Source organism: Bos grunniens, chromosome 6, assembly GCF_055505025.1.
Source record: "Bos grunniens cultivar Pamir isolate PY7600 chromosome 6, Bosgru_T2T1.0, whole genome shotgun sequence".
Taxonomy (NCBI): Eukaryota; Metazoa; Chordata; class Mammalia; order Artiodactyla; family Bovidae; genus Bos; species Bos grunniens.
In genome coordinates, this window is record NC_141170.1 from 99,971,130 (window position 1) to 99,988,197 (window position 17,068).

Here is a 17,068-nt window from a genome sequence, read left to right on the forward strand (position 1 = left end):
AAAAAAATCTTTAATTATTTTAAATCCACTGTCCAAAAAAAAAAAAAAGCCAAAACAAAACACCCACAACTATCGGAAGCAAAGATCCTCAAGGACTTAATCATTTCAATTTAAGCAAATTTAATTATGGTTCATAGATATTGCACCTAACTTTAGGATAAAGGGCTGTTGTGTATATCTGACATTATGTGCCTTACATACATGATCTGTCACTCACTATCTGTAACGTACCTAACAAAGATCAAGAAAGCAGACACTCACTTTGGTGATGTTACACTGCATTGAAAATACAGACCACTTATGAAAAGCCCATGGGGTCAATGAAAGGACTAGAGTTTTATTTATATGAGACCTTATCAGGCTTTTCTGATAGCTCAGCTGGTAAAGAATCCACTTGCAATTCAGGAGACCCTGGTTCAATTCCTGGGTTGGGAAGATCCTCTGGAAAAGGGATAGGCTACCCACTCCAGTATTCTTGGGTTTCCCTGGTGGCTCAGATGGTAAAGAATCTGCCTGCAATGTGGGAGACCTGGGTTCCATCCTTGGGTTGGAAGGTCCCCTGGAGGAGGGCATGGTATCCCACTGCAGTATGCTTGCCTGGAGAATCGAGTAGACAGAGAAGCCTGGCAGGCTACAGTCCACGTGGTTGCAAAGAGTTGGACACAACAGAGCAGCAGCAGCAGAAACCTTATCAGTCTCATTGTTTTCCCTTTAAAATGTAAATCTTCCACAAGGATGAGTCTAGTTTGTTGTCCACTGGACTTGCCCCTTTCAAAAAATTTTTTGAGCGATTTATGTCTGGTCTTTAGGGTCCCATCCAGCAGAGGAGTGCCAGCTGTGCTGTGTCAGCCGGGGTGCTTTGTGGGCTTCTTAAAGAGGCTTCAGAAGAATTGCTGGTTTTAGGCACTGGTTGATTAGCTAGATGAACTGAGTTTCAAAATGTTTATTCCTTCTGTTCATTTTCATTTTTTATGGCTTATGTATTGTCAGTATTCTGTTCCTTGCCTTGTGATGTTTGGTTCAAAAATGCTTGTGATCCCAGGACATTTATTGGTGCAGCCTGGTTCATTATGTTCAGACATGCATTGTATTTGACGAATCATTTGGGTTTTTAAGGCAACTTTGGTGATGTCCAGGATTGGTTAGGTTCTAATAACAGGTGGTTAGCACATTGCTAAGGAGTGTCCTTTGCTGCACTCAATTAATTCTCATTAGAAGCTGACTGATCTTGACTACAGATCCAATCATCAACCTGTTTGCTTTTGAGCCAGTGTATTAATCTATGCAAACCACAGCACTGTCCCTACGCGTTCCCACCATTAACCTCTTTCCTGTGCATGTAGCAAGGGTCTGGCATGATCTGGTTTCTTCAACCTGCAAAATTAAGGGTCACAGTTTGGTTTCTTTCCACATCTGTTCGTCTTATTTTCCGTGGACCATTTCTCAGTTGCCACCCAAAGAGATGAAGGCAAAGCCCCTGATCCAAGTGTTTGGACACCAGCACCAAGATGCCTGGGTCTGTGGTGAGACCCATGTGGTTTAGGAAACTATACTGCTTGTTTGAGCTTTTCCAACAGTGTAATGTAAAAGAATAAAATAAAAAAGGATTTCTGTTTATTTTCCAGAACCATGGTCATTTTATTTTGTGATTCATCCAACTGGAAAGTGCTTTAAAAGGAATTTGCAACCTCATGTGATCTGATGTCACTTAGAACTGTTTTTGAGGCAACAGGCTATGCTTGAGGTTTGTATTTCTCTTCAGCATCTAATTGATTTGCATCCAGATGCCACGAAGAAGCCAGTTACAAGGCAGTGACCAACACTGCTTTCTTACCAAGTTAGCCTCTGACACCAGCAGCAAGATATTATTAATGTCAGATTTTCATTCCCTTATACTCTTGCTAAAAACCTATCCATTTTTCAAGATTCAAACCAAGTGTTGCTTCATCTCAAAACCTTTTCTTATCAACATGTCCTCTCCAGATAGAAACACTTGGTTAGATGTGAAGCCCCAGAATACACTAAGACTTCTCATTTAGCCTAATTTGCTTACCCTTATTGTCACCCTGCTTATTTAACTTATATGCAGAGTACATCATGAGAAACGCTGGGGTGGAGGAAGCACAAGCTGGAATCAAGATTGCCGGGAGAAATATCAATAACCTCAGATATGCAGATGACACCACCCTTATGGCAGAAAGTGAAGAGGAACTAAAAAGCCTTTTGATGAAAGTGAAAGAGGAGAATGGAAAAGTTGGCTTAAAGCTCAACTTTCAGAAAACGAAGATCATGGCATCCGGTCCCATCACTTCATGGGAAATAGATGGGGAAACAGTGGAAACAGTGTCAGGCTTTATTTTTTTGGGCTCCAAAATCACTGCAGATGGTGATTGCAGCCATGAAATTAAAAGACACTTACTCCTTGGAAAGAAAGTTATGACCAACCTAGATAGCATATTGAAAAGCAGAGAGATTACTTTGCCAACAAAGGTCCATCTAGTCAAGGCTATGGTTTTTCCAGTGGTGATGTATGGATGCGAGAGTTGGACTGTGAAGAAAGCTGAGCCCTGAAGAATTGATGCTTTTGAACTGTGGTGTTGGAGAAGACTCTTGAGAGTCCCTTGGACTGCAAGGAGATCCAACCAGGCCATTCTGAAGGAGATCAGCCCTGGGATTTCTTTGGAAGGAATGATGCTAAAGCTGAAATTCCAGTACTTTGGCCACCTTATGAGAAGAGTTGACTCATTGGAAAAGACTCTGATGCTTGGAGGGATTGGGGGTAGGAGGAAAAGAGGACAACAGAGGATGAGATGGCTGGATGGCATCGCTGACTCAATGGACGTGAGTTTGAGTGAACTCTGGGAGATGGTGTTGGACAGGGAGGCCTGGCCTGCTGCGATTCATGGGGTCGTAAAGAGTCGGACACAACTGAGCAACTGAACTGAACTGAAGTCTAATTGGATTCCCAGATTAGACTGTGAATTCCCAGTGACTTGATGAACAACATTTTCATCAGTCATCTTTGAGCTGCTGTTGCCTGGTACATTGTAGGCGCTCAACAAATGTTGATTAAGTATAACATAGTTGAATAAATACACTTAATGTGCAGGGCGTTCATGGGCATACCATGCTGCTTCAAAACTCAAGTCTGTCTTATGGGCTAAGTCTTTTGACTTTAATGGCCTTCTCTCTTTTTTGTTTGGCAAAATTTTCTTGTCCTTTACACTTCTTGCCTTTAATGGACTTCTCTCTTCTCTGGTTGGCAAATTTTTTCTTGTCCTTTACATTTTTCCTTAACAGTCAGTCAATTAATTATCCCATAGAATATTCTGTCTCTTTTCCAGGTACTATTAATCCTTTCTTTTTGTCCAGAGGTCTGCTAGTACTCACACTATAGTTACTATTTGTGTAGCAGTTTTTCAAGATTCAAAAATTGGTCTTTTCATGTTAATGGTGACTTCCTAATAGATGAGGATCCTTAGGTTAGATTTTACCCTAGTGCTCAGTGCAGGCCTGGCTCAAAGATGGTACAAATGAGAGTATCTCTCAGAGTTCTGGTCCAACTGTTGTGGAAGTTTGAAGATAACACTTACTGTTTCTTAGCCACAATACCTGATCTGAAAACTGACAGGCTGAACTATCTGTGAGTTCACTTCCAGCATAGGGTCTTTATTCAGCACTTCATCTCTTCTTTATTGTCCTTTATTTTGCTCCTGTTTTCGTTTGAGTCTCTCATTTACAAATCTTCTTCTCTTCTCTTTGCCCTATTTTCTCATTCAAAAACTGCTTTCCCCTCCATGTTACCTAAATATGTCCAGAGTCAAACATGATATTATTTGCTGAACTGAGAGAGGTACTTTTCAGATGTATGATGGGGCAAGTTACTTACTCTCTACAGCTTGGTCTGTTCATCTGTAAAATAAAGATAATAGTAGTGCATGCACTTCACAGGTCATTGTGAGGATTCAATTATAGAATATTCATAAAGCTTTTTGAACACTGGCACAGAGTAGGTGCAATTGAGTGTATATTTATTAAGTAAATAACACACTCCTGCCCTCCATTGTCACAGTCAAAAGGTGACTGTATCTACTGCTTTCTAGATTATTATATCTTAAACTGCTGTGGTTACCAGCAATACTTCCAGGAAATTACACTAAATTTTTTATCATGAAAGTGAAAGTGAAGTCGCTCAGTCATGTCTCTTTGCGACCCCATGGACTGTAGCCTATCAGGGTACCATGGGATTTTCCAGGCAAGTGTGCTGGAGTGGGGTGCCATTTCCTTCTCCAGGGGATCTTCCCAACCCAGGAATCGAACCTGGGTCTCCCGCATTGCAGGCAGATGCTTTACCATCTGAGCCACCAGGGAACCCTTTTTATCACACAGTCTAAATTAAAATCCTGTTACTTATTTATTTTACATATCACATTCATATGTTTTCATAAATGCCACTCAGTTTATTTACAGTAGAATATCATGCAATTCATTCCCTAGTAATCCAAAGGTAGAGTACAACTTTTATTAATGAATGGTTGTTGAATACAACGCTCTCATCCTGCCAGTTCCATTATACTTTAAAATCAGAATGCACACATCTACGGACCATTGTGAAATGTGTTAGATTCCAGAAGATGAGAGGAATAAAGAGTTTCTAGAACTGGCTTTGGCCAAATTTACATGGTACCCTTAAATACTTTTTCCAAATAAGACACAGATTTTCTAAGTAATCTTATTGCAATATTATCCACAAGACATAAGAAATGGTGGAAGACTGTTTTCAAACATTTTTCAATTTCTGCTAAATTTAGTTCTCCTGTGCATGAAGTGTAAGTATCTTTTTAAAGACTAATCACCCATATCCCTGTTCAGTATGTGTCATGGGAGGGACAGTATTATTGTGTATTCACTGCAGAGTAAGATGGTGTGTGTATATGTTTAGGTAGAGTTTCTACAACAGCAGAGCTTTAATTCCTATACAGTGAAATGCAAGGGGCATTTAATTTTATAAGCAAGTATAGCAACACATCACATTATCTTTTCAGATATTTTTTCAGATAGTTTTCAGAAATTAAGCAGCATTTGAAGAAGCAAAATGGAACATGAAGAATGCTGGAAGAAATAAGGCCTCCATTCTGGTCCCAGATGCAGCAGCATTAGGTAAGTTATTCAGCTTCTCTGTGCTATGTTCTCCAGGTCTGTAAAATGTTTGTGAGTAAAATTGCTGTGTGGAGGAAAGATCTTAAGAGGGTTTGAGCAAGGAACTTGGTTGAGGCTCTATTGCAATAGTCCAGGTGAGATTTCTCTCATCAAGTGCAGCTCACACCTTTATAATGTCCTTGCACTCACCTATTGGATAAGGTTTCATTTAATAAGTGGAGGAGCTCAGAGTAGACTTTGAGCTACAGAATTGCTTTCATCTGCTCATCAGTAAATTGCCTAAAATTCTTTTAAAGATTATTTCCTGTGGACTTATGTGTATTTTATTGTATAGGCAAAATCCTATCATTAGGTTTATAATCCTTTTAATAAATACTCTTCTTTAGCAGAAGGATGTACAAACGTGAATTAATATGACAAGGGAGGGTGTGGTGAAGCTTGTGGTGAACAAGGGAATGTGTGCTGGTCCTAATTCTTCTGCAACCCATTCATTACACAGACCAAGTGTTCTTTGGACTTTTATAACAATAGAGGAAAATCTAGACTTCATGTTTAATTTCTCAAATTTTAAAATCCTGGAAAAAAACACTAGCAAGGGCACCTTTTGGTTGTTTGCTTGGTTTTTGGTCGCTCCGTTTCCCTCCACCTCTTTCCCCTGACTTTTTCCAGTGGTTCATCAACAAGCTCTTGTATTTCCTAGGTTACAAACTGTCAAGAGGGCAAAACAAATCCCAGTATCCTGTTGCTCTGACTGCACATCCTCCTGTTGTTTCTACCTTCCCTCTTCTGCCTCCTGCCTTTCCTTGTAAGGAGAATCTGCTTTCTTAGAATCCAGTTCCTTGCTTCCCACTTGGGTTATAACTCCTACCATTGGAATGCCTCACACAGGCCCTCTGAATGTACATTAGCAAAGTATTTGCTTGATAATGTATACTAAAAACACTTTAATGTTGAAATCTGAAATCTGCATCTAAATAATAAAAGTACAAGAGGGAAAAGAGAAATGAGATTGACTGTATATTGATAATTGATGAAGCTGAGTGATAAGTCCTCTAGCAAAACCCCAGATCCTCTAATTACAAAACCAGATGGATCTATTTTTCTCTCTCAACTTATTTGACTTTTTTGTGGCATCTAACTTTGTTACTTCCTTTTTTTGTAATGAACTCTTCTCTCTCAGCACTCATGGCTCTTGCTTGGGTCACCTTTGTTCTCTTCTCTGTCTTGGTTTTCTTGTGGTTTATTTACTTAAGCCCATTTTTTAAATAATGGCTTTAAAGGATTATACCTTACATCACTTCCCTTTCCCCATGTTCACAACACCTGAATGAATGATCACTCTTTAGTTCAACCGCCATCTAAAATATATTGAGCACTTAATCTGTATCTCAGTATAGCTTGAGTCCCTGATCCCCAGTTCCATAATTTCACTTGTGGTCTCCTCCAGCAACATTTCCAAAACTGAACTCATTATTGTCCCACGCAGACCACTCCCCCCAAAACCTGTTTCTGTTCTCTAATCCCACTGTAATCCAGCAGCTGGGGATCGCTTGCATTCTCTAGTCATCATTTCTAGCAGGCATCCCCTCATTAATCATGCCTCCCTCAGTGCTCCGTAGGAGTGGTGGTCATCCATCTGGAACCGCATAGCTCCTTGTTGCTCTCATTCTGTACTCTGCTTTCCCCTTCCCATACTGTCACCTCCCCAGGGAGTAGGTAAGGCATCAGATTCCTCTTGGTATTCCCACCTCTCCTAGTACCATGCTTGGCACACTATCAGTAAATGTTTCTTGGAATAACTAAAAATGTGGTCTTGAAATTTTAATGCTAAAAAGGACCATCTAGTTCAGAGACTGGTCAATAACATGTTCCCTAGAGCCCCACAGCCTGGATTTGAATCCTTACTCTGCCATTTATCAGGTTTGTGATACAGGGAAGACCATTACGTTGTAGGAAAATGTCACTTATTGCTCTTGTTTTTGAGCTGTAACAAAATGAATGCCCAAATTCTAAATGGAAAAGGAAGATTTTAGAACTGTAATTTCTTAAAAAAGTGTTTCTTATATTTTTATAGGATGTCAGACCTGCATTTATATAGCAGAGTCTCCCCCCTTCCCCTGCCCATTGGAAGTAAAATTGTTCTAAGTTTCTAATGGTAATATGTGTAATATATAGTATACTGTATATATATTCTCGATAATATGCAAGAGTCCTACCACCTCCAAGGGCCCTGTTATCCAAACAAGTTTGAGGACCTTTTAATGGAAATGGTAACTGAGAATCAGAAAGTTTAAATGACTTTTCCAAAGGTCATATAATTTAGTGGCAGAGCTGAAATTTGAATGTAGTTTACAAAACTCCATTGTATACTCCTTATCACCATGACATTTAACAAATTTAAAAAATCACTTGGTCAGTCTACTGGGTCTTGAAATATTTTTTCCTTGAAGTGGTATTATTTTGATAGTAAAAGAATTGTACACAGAGATACACATAAAAGCTTATGACAGATATTAATGGCAAATAGGGAATATTCTAAGACTTGACAAAAAGAATTAAAACAATTATTTAAACATCAAAAATGCATGGTCACCTGCTTTGTCATTTAACTTAATATTTTCTTTCCTTCTTTATTCAGCCATTTTTCCCCCCATAAGATCTCAGAATTCATTATCTTGCCCTAAAATTATTTTTTAAAACCACTTTTCAAATCTATAGTCCATATATTCTGATCTGTGTCTTGAATTTATACTTAATAGCATACATTTCTTTGTACAGACAGCTCAAAACACCGCAAGAAATGCAATCATGTCAATAAGTTAGGTCAGATTATTCTTGTAGCTGTGGTGAAAATCTGTGGATTTCATTACTAAAAGTCTATTTGCAGCTTTCCTTGTTGTTGATATAATATTTTAGCAAATCTTAGGCCTGACATTCTCAAGCTAATTGCATTTGACCAGCTCATGAGCTTCAGTTCCTGCCTACCAGCATGACTGGTATAAATCACTGCTATTTAGAGAGCCTTCATAATGCATTTTGCAGAACAGAGAAATGAGAATGAAGAAAGTTGAATGGTTTTTAAAGTAATCATCTTTTAGAATAATGATATTTTAACTTCTGGGACAAAGACACATTTAAGTAAATGAACTGTAATTCAAGAGGAAGCCAATCGTTCATTCATAGAAGTGGCCATATAGATGTTTATCCTATAGAGAAGACAGCTGGAGTGTCTGGCTTTTTGAGAACTAGAAAGTACTTTGTGTATTCATAGCTATGTCTACCACTATTTGGCTTATCAAACTGTGATTTACTTTACCTTCATGCAACCTTTCTAACTGGCTCTGATATCTTATCAATAATGTATTTGAAAAATATTTATGATATTAATATTTGGGATTTGTTTTTAAACAATGAAGGAAGGAAAAAGATGTAAGAATGGCTATACGTTGATAATTGTTGAAGCTGGACAGGTTATTGGGGATTCATTATCCCATTCAATATTTTTGTGTATGCTTGAAATTTTACACAGTGATCTCTGATGCATATGCTTTTAGATTTGTGTGTCTCTAGAAGAGTGTGTGTTTACCTGTCTTTCACTTTTAACTAATCTCCCGAACCATGGGGATGGTAAATTTTATTTTCAACATCAGTAGTTGTTGGGAACACAAATTTTGTATGTAATCATTGCTAGATGGGATACAAAATGCATAAAACCCTGCATCCAAATTCCTTTTAAACTAGCTGGGAAAGTCACCACATACACAAACTTGAAAGTGAAATACTAATTCAAAGTTTAAATAACATTTCACGAGAAAAATAGAGTTAAGACCCATGAAAAGTTCTCAGTAACTACACAATGTATAATTGGTCTATTTCAGCTGAGGGAAAAATTGCTATACTCTAGAGGAAGTTTTATTTAGGTAAATGGATTTGAGCTGATTCTTAAAATACAGACCTTACCTAGGTATAAAAGAAAGGGAAAACTTTTTAAGTTAATGAAAAGAGAAAAAGAAGAAAAGGGAATGTATTTGGTCACCTGAAAGCCTATTTTTTAAAGTGAGTAAATAAGTTCTAGACATAATGAAACTTTAGAGGTTTACTTTGGAGGACTGAAGATTAAAGAATGGAAGCGTTCTTCTTGGGCAGCAGATTGCCACTAAAAGTATTTTGCAAGTAAGCAATGTTACTGAATAAATACATAGTAAAATGACTACAGTGACAGAACTGATTTGAGATAGAGACTGGTGGAAGAAAGAATGAAGAGGAAAAACAGGATTATTGCAGTATCGTGTAAACAAGTTAGTAAGGGTCTTCTTTAGCATGAAAGCAGAGAAAATGGAAACAAACACCTCATGTGCAGGACACAGTTGGCAGGTCTTTGACATTGGGCAGATATGAGCGACTTCACTTTCACTTTTCATTTTCATGCGTTGGAGAAGGAAATGGCAACCCACTCCAGTGTTCTTGCCTGGAGAATCCCAGGGACGGGGGAGCCTGGTGGGCTGCCGTCTGTGGGGTCGCACAGAGTCAGACACTGAAGTGACTTAGCAGCAGCAGATATAAGAGTTTAGAAAAAGGGGTTTCTCGTAATCACTCCTATTTCTAGCATATCTTATTTAATAAAATGGATATATTTTCTAAAAGTTCCAGTTGGCAAGCATTTACCAATTCTAAAATAGATGGGGGAGAGTAGGAATGACTCTGTGATGCCTAGCGCCAAAACTAGTTAGTAGTTGTTTTCATTCTTATGTTAACTCTGATGCTATTAATAACATTTGTCAATGTGGAGAAAAGTTTCATGTTCTGTGTAGTCATGGCACCTCGCTCTACTTGTTAGAGCCATTTTTAATAAATTGTACAGGGGTTATTTTATCTGGTTCTATGGAGACAGTGTATTTGGTATACGAATAGGAATTTGAGCAACCACAAACCAAATTTATGTGCTTATTCTGAATTATTCATTCCAGGGAAATGCCTGCTGGGCTAATATATACTTTTTAGATTTTCCACAGATTTTAATGAGCCAACACCAATTCTGGCACTGAAATATCCACAGTATATAAAATGTGTTATGGGAAACAGTTTTTCTAGGACTGCCAGATTAGTGGGTAAAACATATTACACATCTGTTGGGCCTAAAGTTTTCCAAGTTTTCGGTGAGATGTCAGCTTGCAGTCTAGATGAATAGACTTCATGAGCAGACACTGCATAATAACTGCCTGCGGTGGGGCAGGTGTCAGAGTTGAGATTTTTACCTCTAGGTAAATGGATTCAAAGATAACTCTCCCCTTGTTCTCAACTCAAGGAACCTGATAACTCAAACTTCATATTCCTCAAATCATTTTGAATTTTATCCAGTATTAAATCAGTCATAAACTTGAAGGGAAGAAAAACTGATTTTCCCATATTGTTTTAAAGCTTTTCAAAATATTCAGTAAATAATGTGTTGGCCAACAAGGATACAATTTTTCATAAATAAAGAGTATCAGGCTTTTTTTTTTTTTTTGTAAGAAAGAAAAAAGATCCCCATAATAAAATTTGCTTACCAATATATGAGATTCTATGAAAACCCAGCATAATTTTCAGGTTAAATATATGATCTTATTTGGGATCTTGCATATAGTTTTATATTATTTGGTAGTTATATTTTATCCAAATTCTAAAATATGACCTGTGGATTCTTTCAGAATCACATAATATACCTCATTAGTTTTTAGAACTGTCTGATTAACTGTTTATTCTAATGTAAGAGATTATTTGGTACTTTATTTTCCCATTAATTTTCCACAAGAAGGGGCAGGCTTGGCAGACTGTGTAATATCATAGAAGTAAACATCAATAGAGTAGTAGGACTTGATTTGAAAAGTTCAAGGAGAAGGTAATGAAGGAGTAGCTCCTTAGCAGCTACTAGTGTAGATAGAGCAAGAGCTTTGCTTACTTAAGCATCTTTTTCTAAGAATCTACTCTAATTAATTAAGAAAATTTTACTATTATTTTGGATAATAGTAATTTGGATAATATTTGGATAATATTTTGAATTTTGGATCTAGGAGTCAAAACATTAGAAAAGGAGTTGAAAATTAATGTAGAAAGAGGAGGAAGAATTGTATAAGGATAGAAGGAATGGAGCAGAAAGATGTATGGAAATTGCTTTGTCCTCAGGCCCCTTTCTTGGTTCTTTCCGTAGGTTATTTAGTAATATAGCAATATAATATGGTAGTGTTTTTTGAAGTTAAAGAATGAATCAGTTCATTAGGAAGAGAGAAATAGGTGAGAAGAGGACCGATGACAGACACATTTGTATGGATGAACAGAGAAGAGGAACTTGGCAAAGAAGCCTGAGAGAAGCATTCTGAGAGGTAGAAGGAGACTGGAAAAAGGAGTCACTACAGGCAAAGAAGAGTGGTCAACAGCATTAATTTTGTAGATCAGTCAGTGACTGCAAAATATGAGAAAAATCTACTTGTTTGTACAAATAAGGTGGACATGTTAAAGGAAGTGGGACAAAGGTGGGACAGAATATAAGTTGCAGATGGTTACAGAATAAGTATATGGCAAGGGAGTGGAGTAGAAAACTAATTCTGTGAAGAGAAGAATTATTACTCATAACTTGGTGATGCAGGAATAAAGGAATGAGCCAATGGAGGGGGCTCATTGATGATGTGGGAAATTGAAGTGGGAATAAAATGATGGGAAAAAATACTAATGGAATTGAAAGGCCAGCTGGAAGGTTAGCATTGCAAAGATGCTAAATATTAAAAGAGAAACGTTCGTAGTATTTGCAGTACATGAGCTCTGTCTTCTAAGTGAAGTCAGAGGTAGGATCAACTGCTGAGAATGAATGATGCAGTACACTTTGTATTTCTGAAATAAAACTGGACGTGTATTATTTTATGAGAGACTGCTGGATTCAATTCGCTAAATTATTATTTAGAATTTAGCACTTAACATCTATTCAGTGATCTTGGCTTGCTTCATTTCATAAAAAATCTGCTAAGTTTGGCATTATAATAATAATAGCTATTTTTCAAACATTTTATACAAGAATTATCTGTTCTTTGAGAATTTGGGAACTCATTTATAGAACTTGAGAGTTGGATACATTTCATGAACAAAATTTTTTGAGAAAAACCTAAGCTTCTGTCCTGATTATAATTCTACTCAGGTTTTTCTATTTCTTTGTGTTTTATATTGTAAAATGATCATATTGTTATTTTACATTTTCTCATCAATGCAAGAGTTATGTAAGCATCTTTAAAGGTTTCCTGTGCTTAATCCACTCAGTTGTGTCCAACTCTTTGCAACCCTTTGGACTACAGTCCCCTAGACTCCTCTGTCCATGGAAATTTTCAGGCAAGAATAATGGTGTGGGTCAGCATGATCTTCCTGACCCAAGCATTGAACCCACATTTCCTGTGTCTCCTGCATTGCATGTGAATTCTTTACCCACTTAGCCATCAGGGAAGTTCTAGTGGTTAATTATTTTAAAATTTAGTTTCTTATTAATTTTAAAATCTAAGGCGTTTGTCATTACAGATTGAGCCTATACAATTTCCACTTTGTATAGACAGCATATTAAACCCACTTTTAAGACAGCATATTAAAAAGGAGAGACATTACTTTGCTGACAAAATCTGTCTAGTCAAAAGCTATGGTTTTTCCAGTAGTCATGTATGGATGTGAGAGTTGGCCCATAACGAAAGCTGAGCGCTGAAGAATTTATATTTTTGAACTGCAGTGTAGAAGACTCTTGAGAGTCCCTTGGACTGCAAGAAGATCAATCCTAAAGGAAATCACCTGAATATTCATTGGAAGGAGTGATGCTAAGTCTGAAGCTTCAGTACTTTGGCCAACCGATGTGAAGAACTGACTCCTTAGAAAAGACCCTGATGCTGGGAAAGATTGAAGGCAGGAGGAGAAAGGGATGACAGAGGATGAGATGGTTGGATGGGATCACTGACTAGATGCGTATGACTTTGAGCAAGCTCTGGGAGTTGGTGATGGACAGGGAAGCCTGGCGTGCTGTAGTCCATGGAGTTGCAAAAAATTTGACATAACTGAGCGACTGAAGTGAGTGAAAGAATTACTGATATTTTATGTGGCTTGATATAAAATAGGTGCATAAATAATTATATATAAATTGAAATTATTGCATATGTAATAAATTTAAAACAATATGATCATTCCTTAAAAACTTAAATACGGAATTGCCATATCCAGAAATTCTGCTTCTGGATACATACCTAAAGAAGTGAAAGAAGAAACTCAGATATTTGTATACTTGCGTTCATAGCAGCATTATTCACAACATCCAGTAGGTAGAGGTAACCCAAGTGCTGTCAGTAGATGAAGGGATAAACATGATGATAAACATGATGAAGGGATAAACATGATATATAAAGATACAATGAAATAATAGCCTTAAAACGAAAGGAAGTTCTCACATGTTGTTGCATGTATGAACCCTGAGGACATTATGCTAAATAAAATAAACCAGCCACAAAAAGACAAATACTGTGTGATTCCATTTATATGAAGTTCCTTGAGTGGTCAAATTCATAGAGATAGAAAGTAAAATAATGGTTTACAAAGGTTGGAGGGAGGGGAAAATTGGGAGTTCATGTTTAATGGGTACAGAATTTCTTTTTTTTAATGTATTTTTTAATTTTATTTTATTTTTAAACTTTACATAATTGTATTAGTTTTGCCAAATATCAAAATGAATCCGCCACAGGTATACATGTGTTCCCCATCCTGAACTCTCCTCCCTCCCCATACCATCCCTCTGGGTCGTCCCAGTGCACTAGCCCCAAGCATCCAGTATCGTGCATCGAGCCTGGACTGGCAACTCGTTTCTTACATGATATTTTACATGTTTCAATGTCATTCTCCCAATTCTTCCCACCCTCTCCCTCTCCCAGAGTCCATAAGACTGTTCTATACATCAGTGTCTCTTTTGCTGTCTCGTACACAGGGTTATTGTTACCATCTTTCTAAATTCCATATATATGCGTTAGTACACTGTATTGATGTTTTTCCTTCTGGCTTAATTCACTCTGTATAATAGGCTCCAGTTTCATCCACCTCATTAGAACTGATTCAAATGTATTCTTTTTAATGGCTGAGTAATACTCCATTGTGTATATGTAGCACAGCTTTCTTATCCATTCATCTGCTGATGGACATCTAGGTTGCTTCCATGTCCTGGCTATTATAAACAGTGCTGCGATGAACATTGGGGTACACGTGTCTCTTTCCCTTCTGGTTTCCTCAGTGTGTATGCCCAGCAGTGGGATTGCTGGATCATAAGGCAGTTCTATTTCCAGTTTTTTAAGGAATCTCCACACTGTTCTCCATAGTGGCTGTACTAGTTTGCATTCCCACCTCAATTGGGGATGATGAAAAAGCTCTGGAGGCAAATGGTAGTGATGATTGCCCAAAATGTGGATGTACTTAATGCCACAGAATGTACACATAAAAATGGTTAAAATGATAAATTTTATGTTCTATATTGTACCACAATAAAAAATGGTTAGAGAAATCAGAGAAAAAATAATACAATTGCAAAAATGCTGCCTATGCTAAGAGCAAAAAATAAAAGTAATAGTTTTCATGTTCTATGAAAGAAAACATAGAAAACAGCAAAGAGGAATTACAAAGTACTCTTGATGAAAGTGAAAGGGGGAGTAAAAAAGTTGGCTTAAAGCTCAACATTCAGAAAATGAACATCATGGCATCTGGTCCCATCACTTCATGGGAAATAGATGGGGAAACAGTGTCAGACTTTATTTTTTTGGACTCCAAAATCACTGCAGATGATGATTGCAGCCATGAAATTAAAAGACTCTTACTCCTTGGAAGGAAAGTTATGACCAACCTAGATAGCATATTGAAAAGCAGAGATATTACTTTGCCAACAAAGGTCCGTCTAGTCAAAGCTATGGTTTTTCCTGTGGTCATGTATGGATGTGAGAGTTGAACTGTGAAGAAGGCTGAGTGCCGAAGAATTGATGCTTTTGAACTGTGGTGTTGGAGAAGACTCTTGAGAGTCCCTTGGACTGCAAGGAGATCAGTCCTGGATGTTCATCGGAAGGACTGATGCTGAGGCTGAAACTCCAATACTTTGGCCACCTCATGCAAAGGGTTGACTCATTGGAAAAGACTCTGATGCTGGGAAGGATTGGGGGCAGGAGGAGAAGGGGACGACAGAGGATGAGATGGCTGGATGGCATCACTGACTCGATGCACATAAGTTTGGGTGAACTCCAGGAGTTGGTGATAGACAGGGAGGCCTGGCGTGCTGCGATTCATGAGGTCGCAAAGAGTTGGACACGACTGAACTGAACTGATAACAAGATAGCAGAGTGTATTGGAGAAAGGGTATGCTATATCTAGATAATATGATTAATATGAAATTTTAAAGTTCTATTCCTACTCTATGCCCTATAGTGTATACACAGAAGAGACATATATACTTTTTTTTATTTTTTGCATGGTTCAGGGCATTTTTTACAATCTTGAATTTCTTATAGGAAAACACTTTTATAGAAATATTTTCCCTTTGAATTTCAGCATGATTCTTGGCAACTTCATGTTTTTTCTCCCATGAATGGATCAGTATGCATAAATAGTAGCACTTTATTGAACATGGGACTTCTGGGGCAATTTGTTTGCTTGCTTATCTTTTTCAGTTGGTCTTTGTTTGTTTGTTTGTTCTCTTAGGACAGTACCTACCATTGAATGGGTACTCAATAAATGTTTTTGCTCTGAGTTAATTATTTTTTTTAAAAGAGAAGTAGTCAAAGAGGAAAAATAGTTGTAGAGGAATTTTGCTTTTTTAATTGACTTGGCTTACCTATAACAAAGTAAGTTTCATAAAGTTATACGTGGCTTTTTTAATACTGCCAATTTGAAGGAAGTGAATTAGTCTAATGACTTTCCAACTTTTTTGCATGTTAGAATTAATTAAGAGGCTTTGAAAAATCTGGCATCTCAAAGTGTGGCCTGTAAACTAGTAGTAACAGAATAACCTGAGAACTTGTTTAAAGATGTTCTCAAGTCCCTACACAGATATACTGAATGAGAATTAGCATTTTTAAAAGATCCTCATGTGATTCATGTGATTTATATACACATTAAATTTTGAGAAGGACTGCTCTATAGCATTTCCTAATAATCATCTAGTATTTGAATAGTTAAGCAATGTAATTTTTTGGCCATTCTTCTAATCTTCCATAAAGAATCTAATTGATGTTGTTCAGTCGCTAAGTTGTGTTCAACTCTTTGAGACACCGTGGACTGCTGCACACCATGCTTCCCCGCCCTTCACAATTCCCTGGAGTTTGTTCAGTTGATCGGTTTTATAAACATGGCCTCTAAGAATAGTAAATTAATAGAATCTTAGCTTTTCTGTCTCTGGTAGTAGGATTTCTGTGTGTTGTTAGGCATCTATTTAACAATAACATAATCTTTTCATAGTTATATAATGAAGGAAGCCTTTCTGTATTCCTTCCTTGTCTTTCCCCCTTTGTGTGTGCATAAGTGCTCAGTTGCTCAGTCCTGTCTGGCTGTTTGTGACCCCCATGGACCATAGTCCGCCAGACTCTGTTCATGGGATTCACCAGACAAGAATACTGGAGTGAGTTGCTATTTCCTTCTCCATGGGATATTCCCCACCCAGAGATCAAACCCAAATCTCCTGTGTCTCTTGCATTGACAGGTGGATTCTTTACCACTGAGCCACCTGGGAAGCTCCTTTCCTCTTTGCAGCTGAATAATTTCCCTCTATTGGTTGATTCATTTTGCCTTGAACCGCATGACTAATCTTATACTGAATTCAGCCTTTCAAGTGTTCAGCATTAGGTCAGCCTTGTTTAAGATGGTGTGTTGAACCACTCATTAAGGTCTC

At 37.6% G+C, this 17,068-nt stretch overlaps 1 long non-coding RNA gene across 14 annotated transcripts in view; it reads left to right on the forward strand.

Moving 5' to 3' along the window:
* LOC147371092 (uncharacterized) overlaps positions 1-17,068 on the forward strand; it is a 385,877-nt gene that overhangs the window by 86,720 nt on the left and 282,089 nt on the right. For 12 of the 14 annotated variants that reach the window (XR_015165812.1, XR_015165815.1, XR_015165811.1 and 9 more), the window contains exon 4: positions 5,069-5,160. This is a non-coding gene — a long non-coding RNA (uncharacterized LOC147371092). Of the gene's footprint in view, positions 1-5,045; positions 5,161-17,068 lie in introns of all 14 variants that reach the window. The other 2 variants (XR_015165818.1, XR_015165817.1) reach the window with 1 other exon arrangement.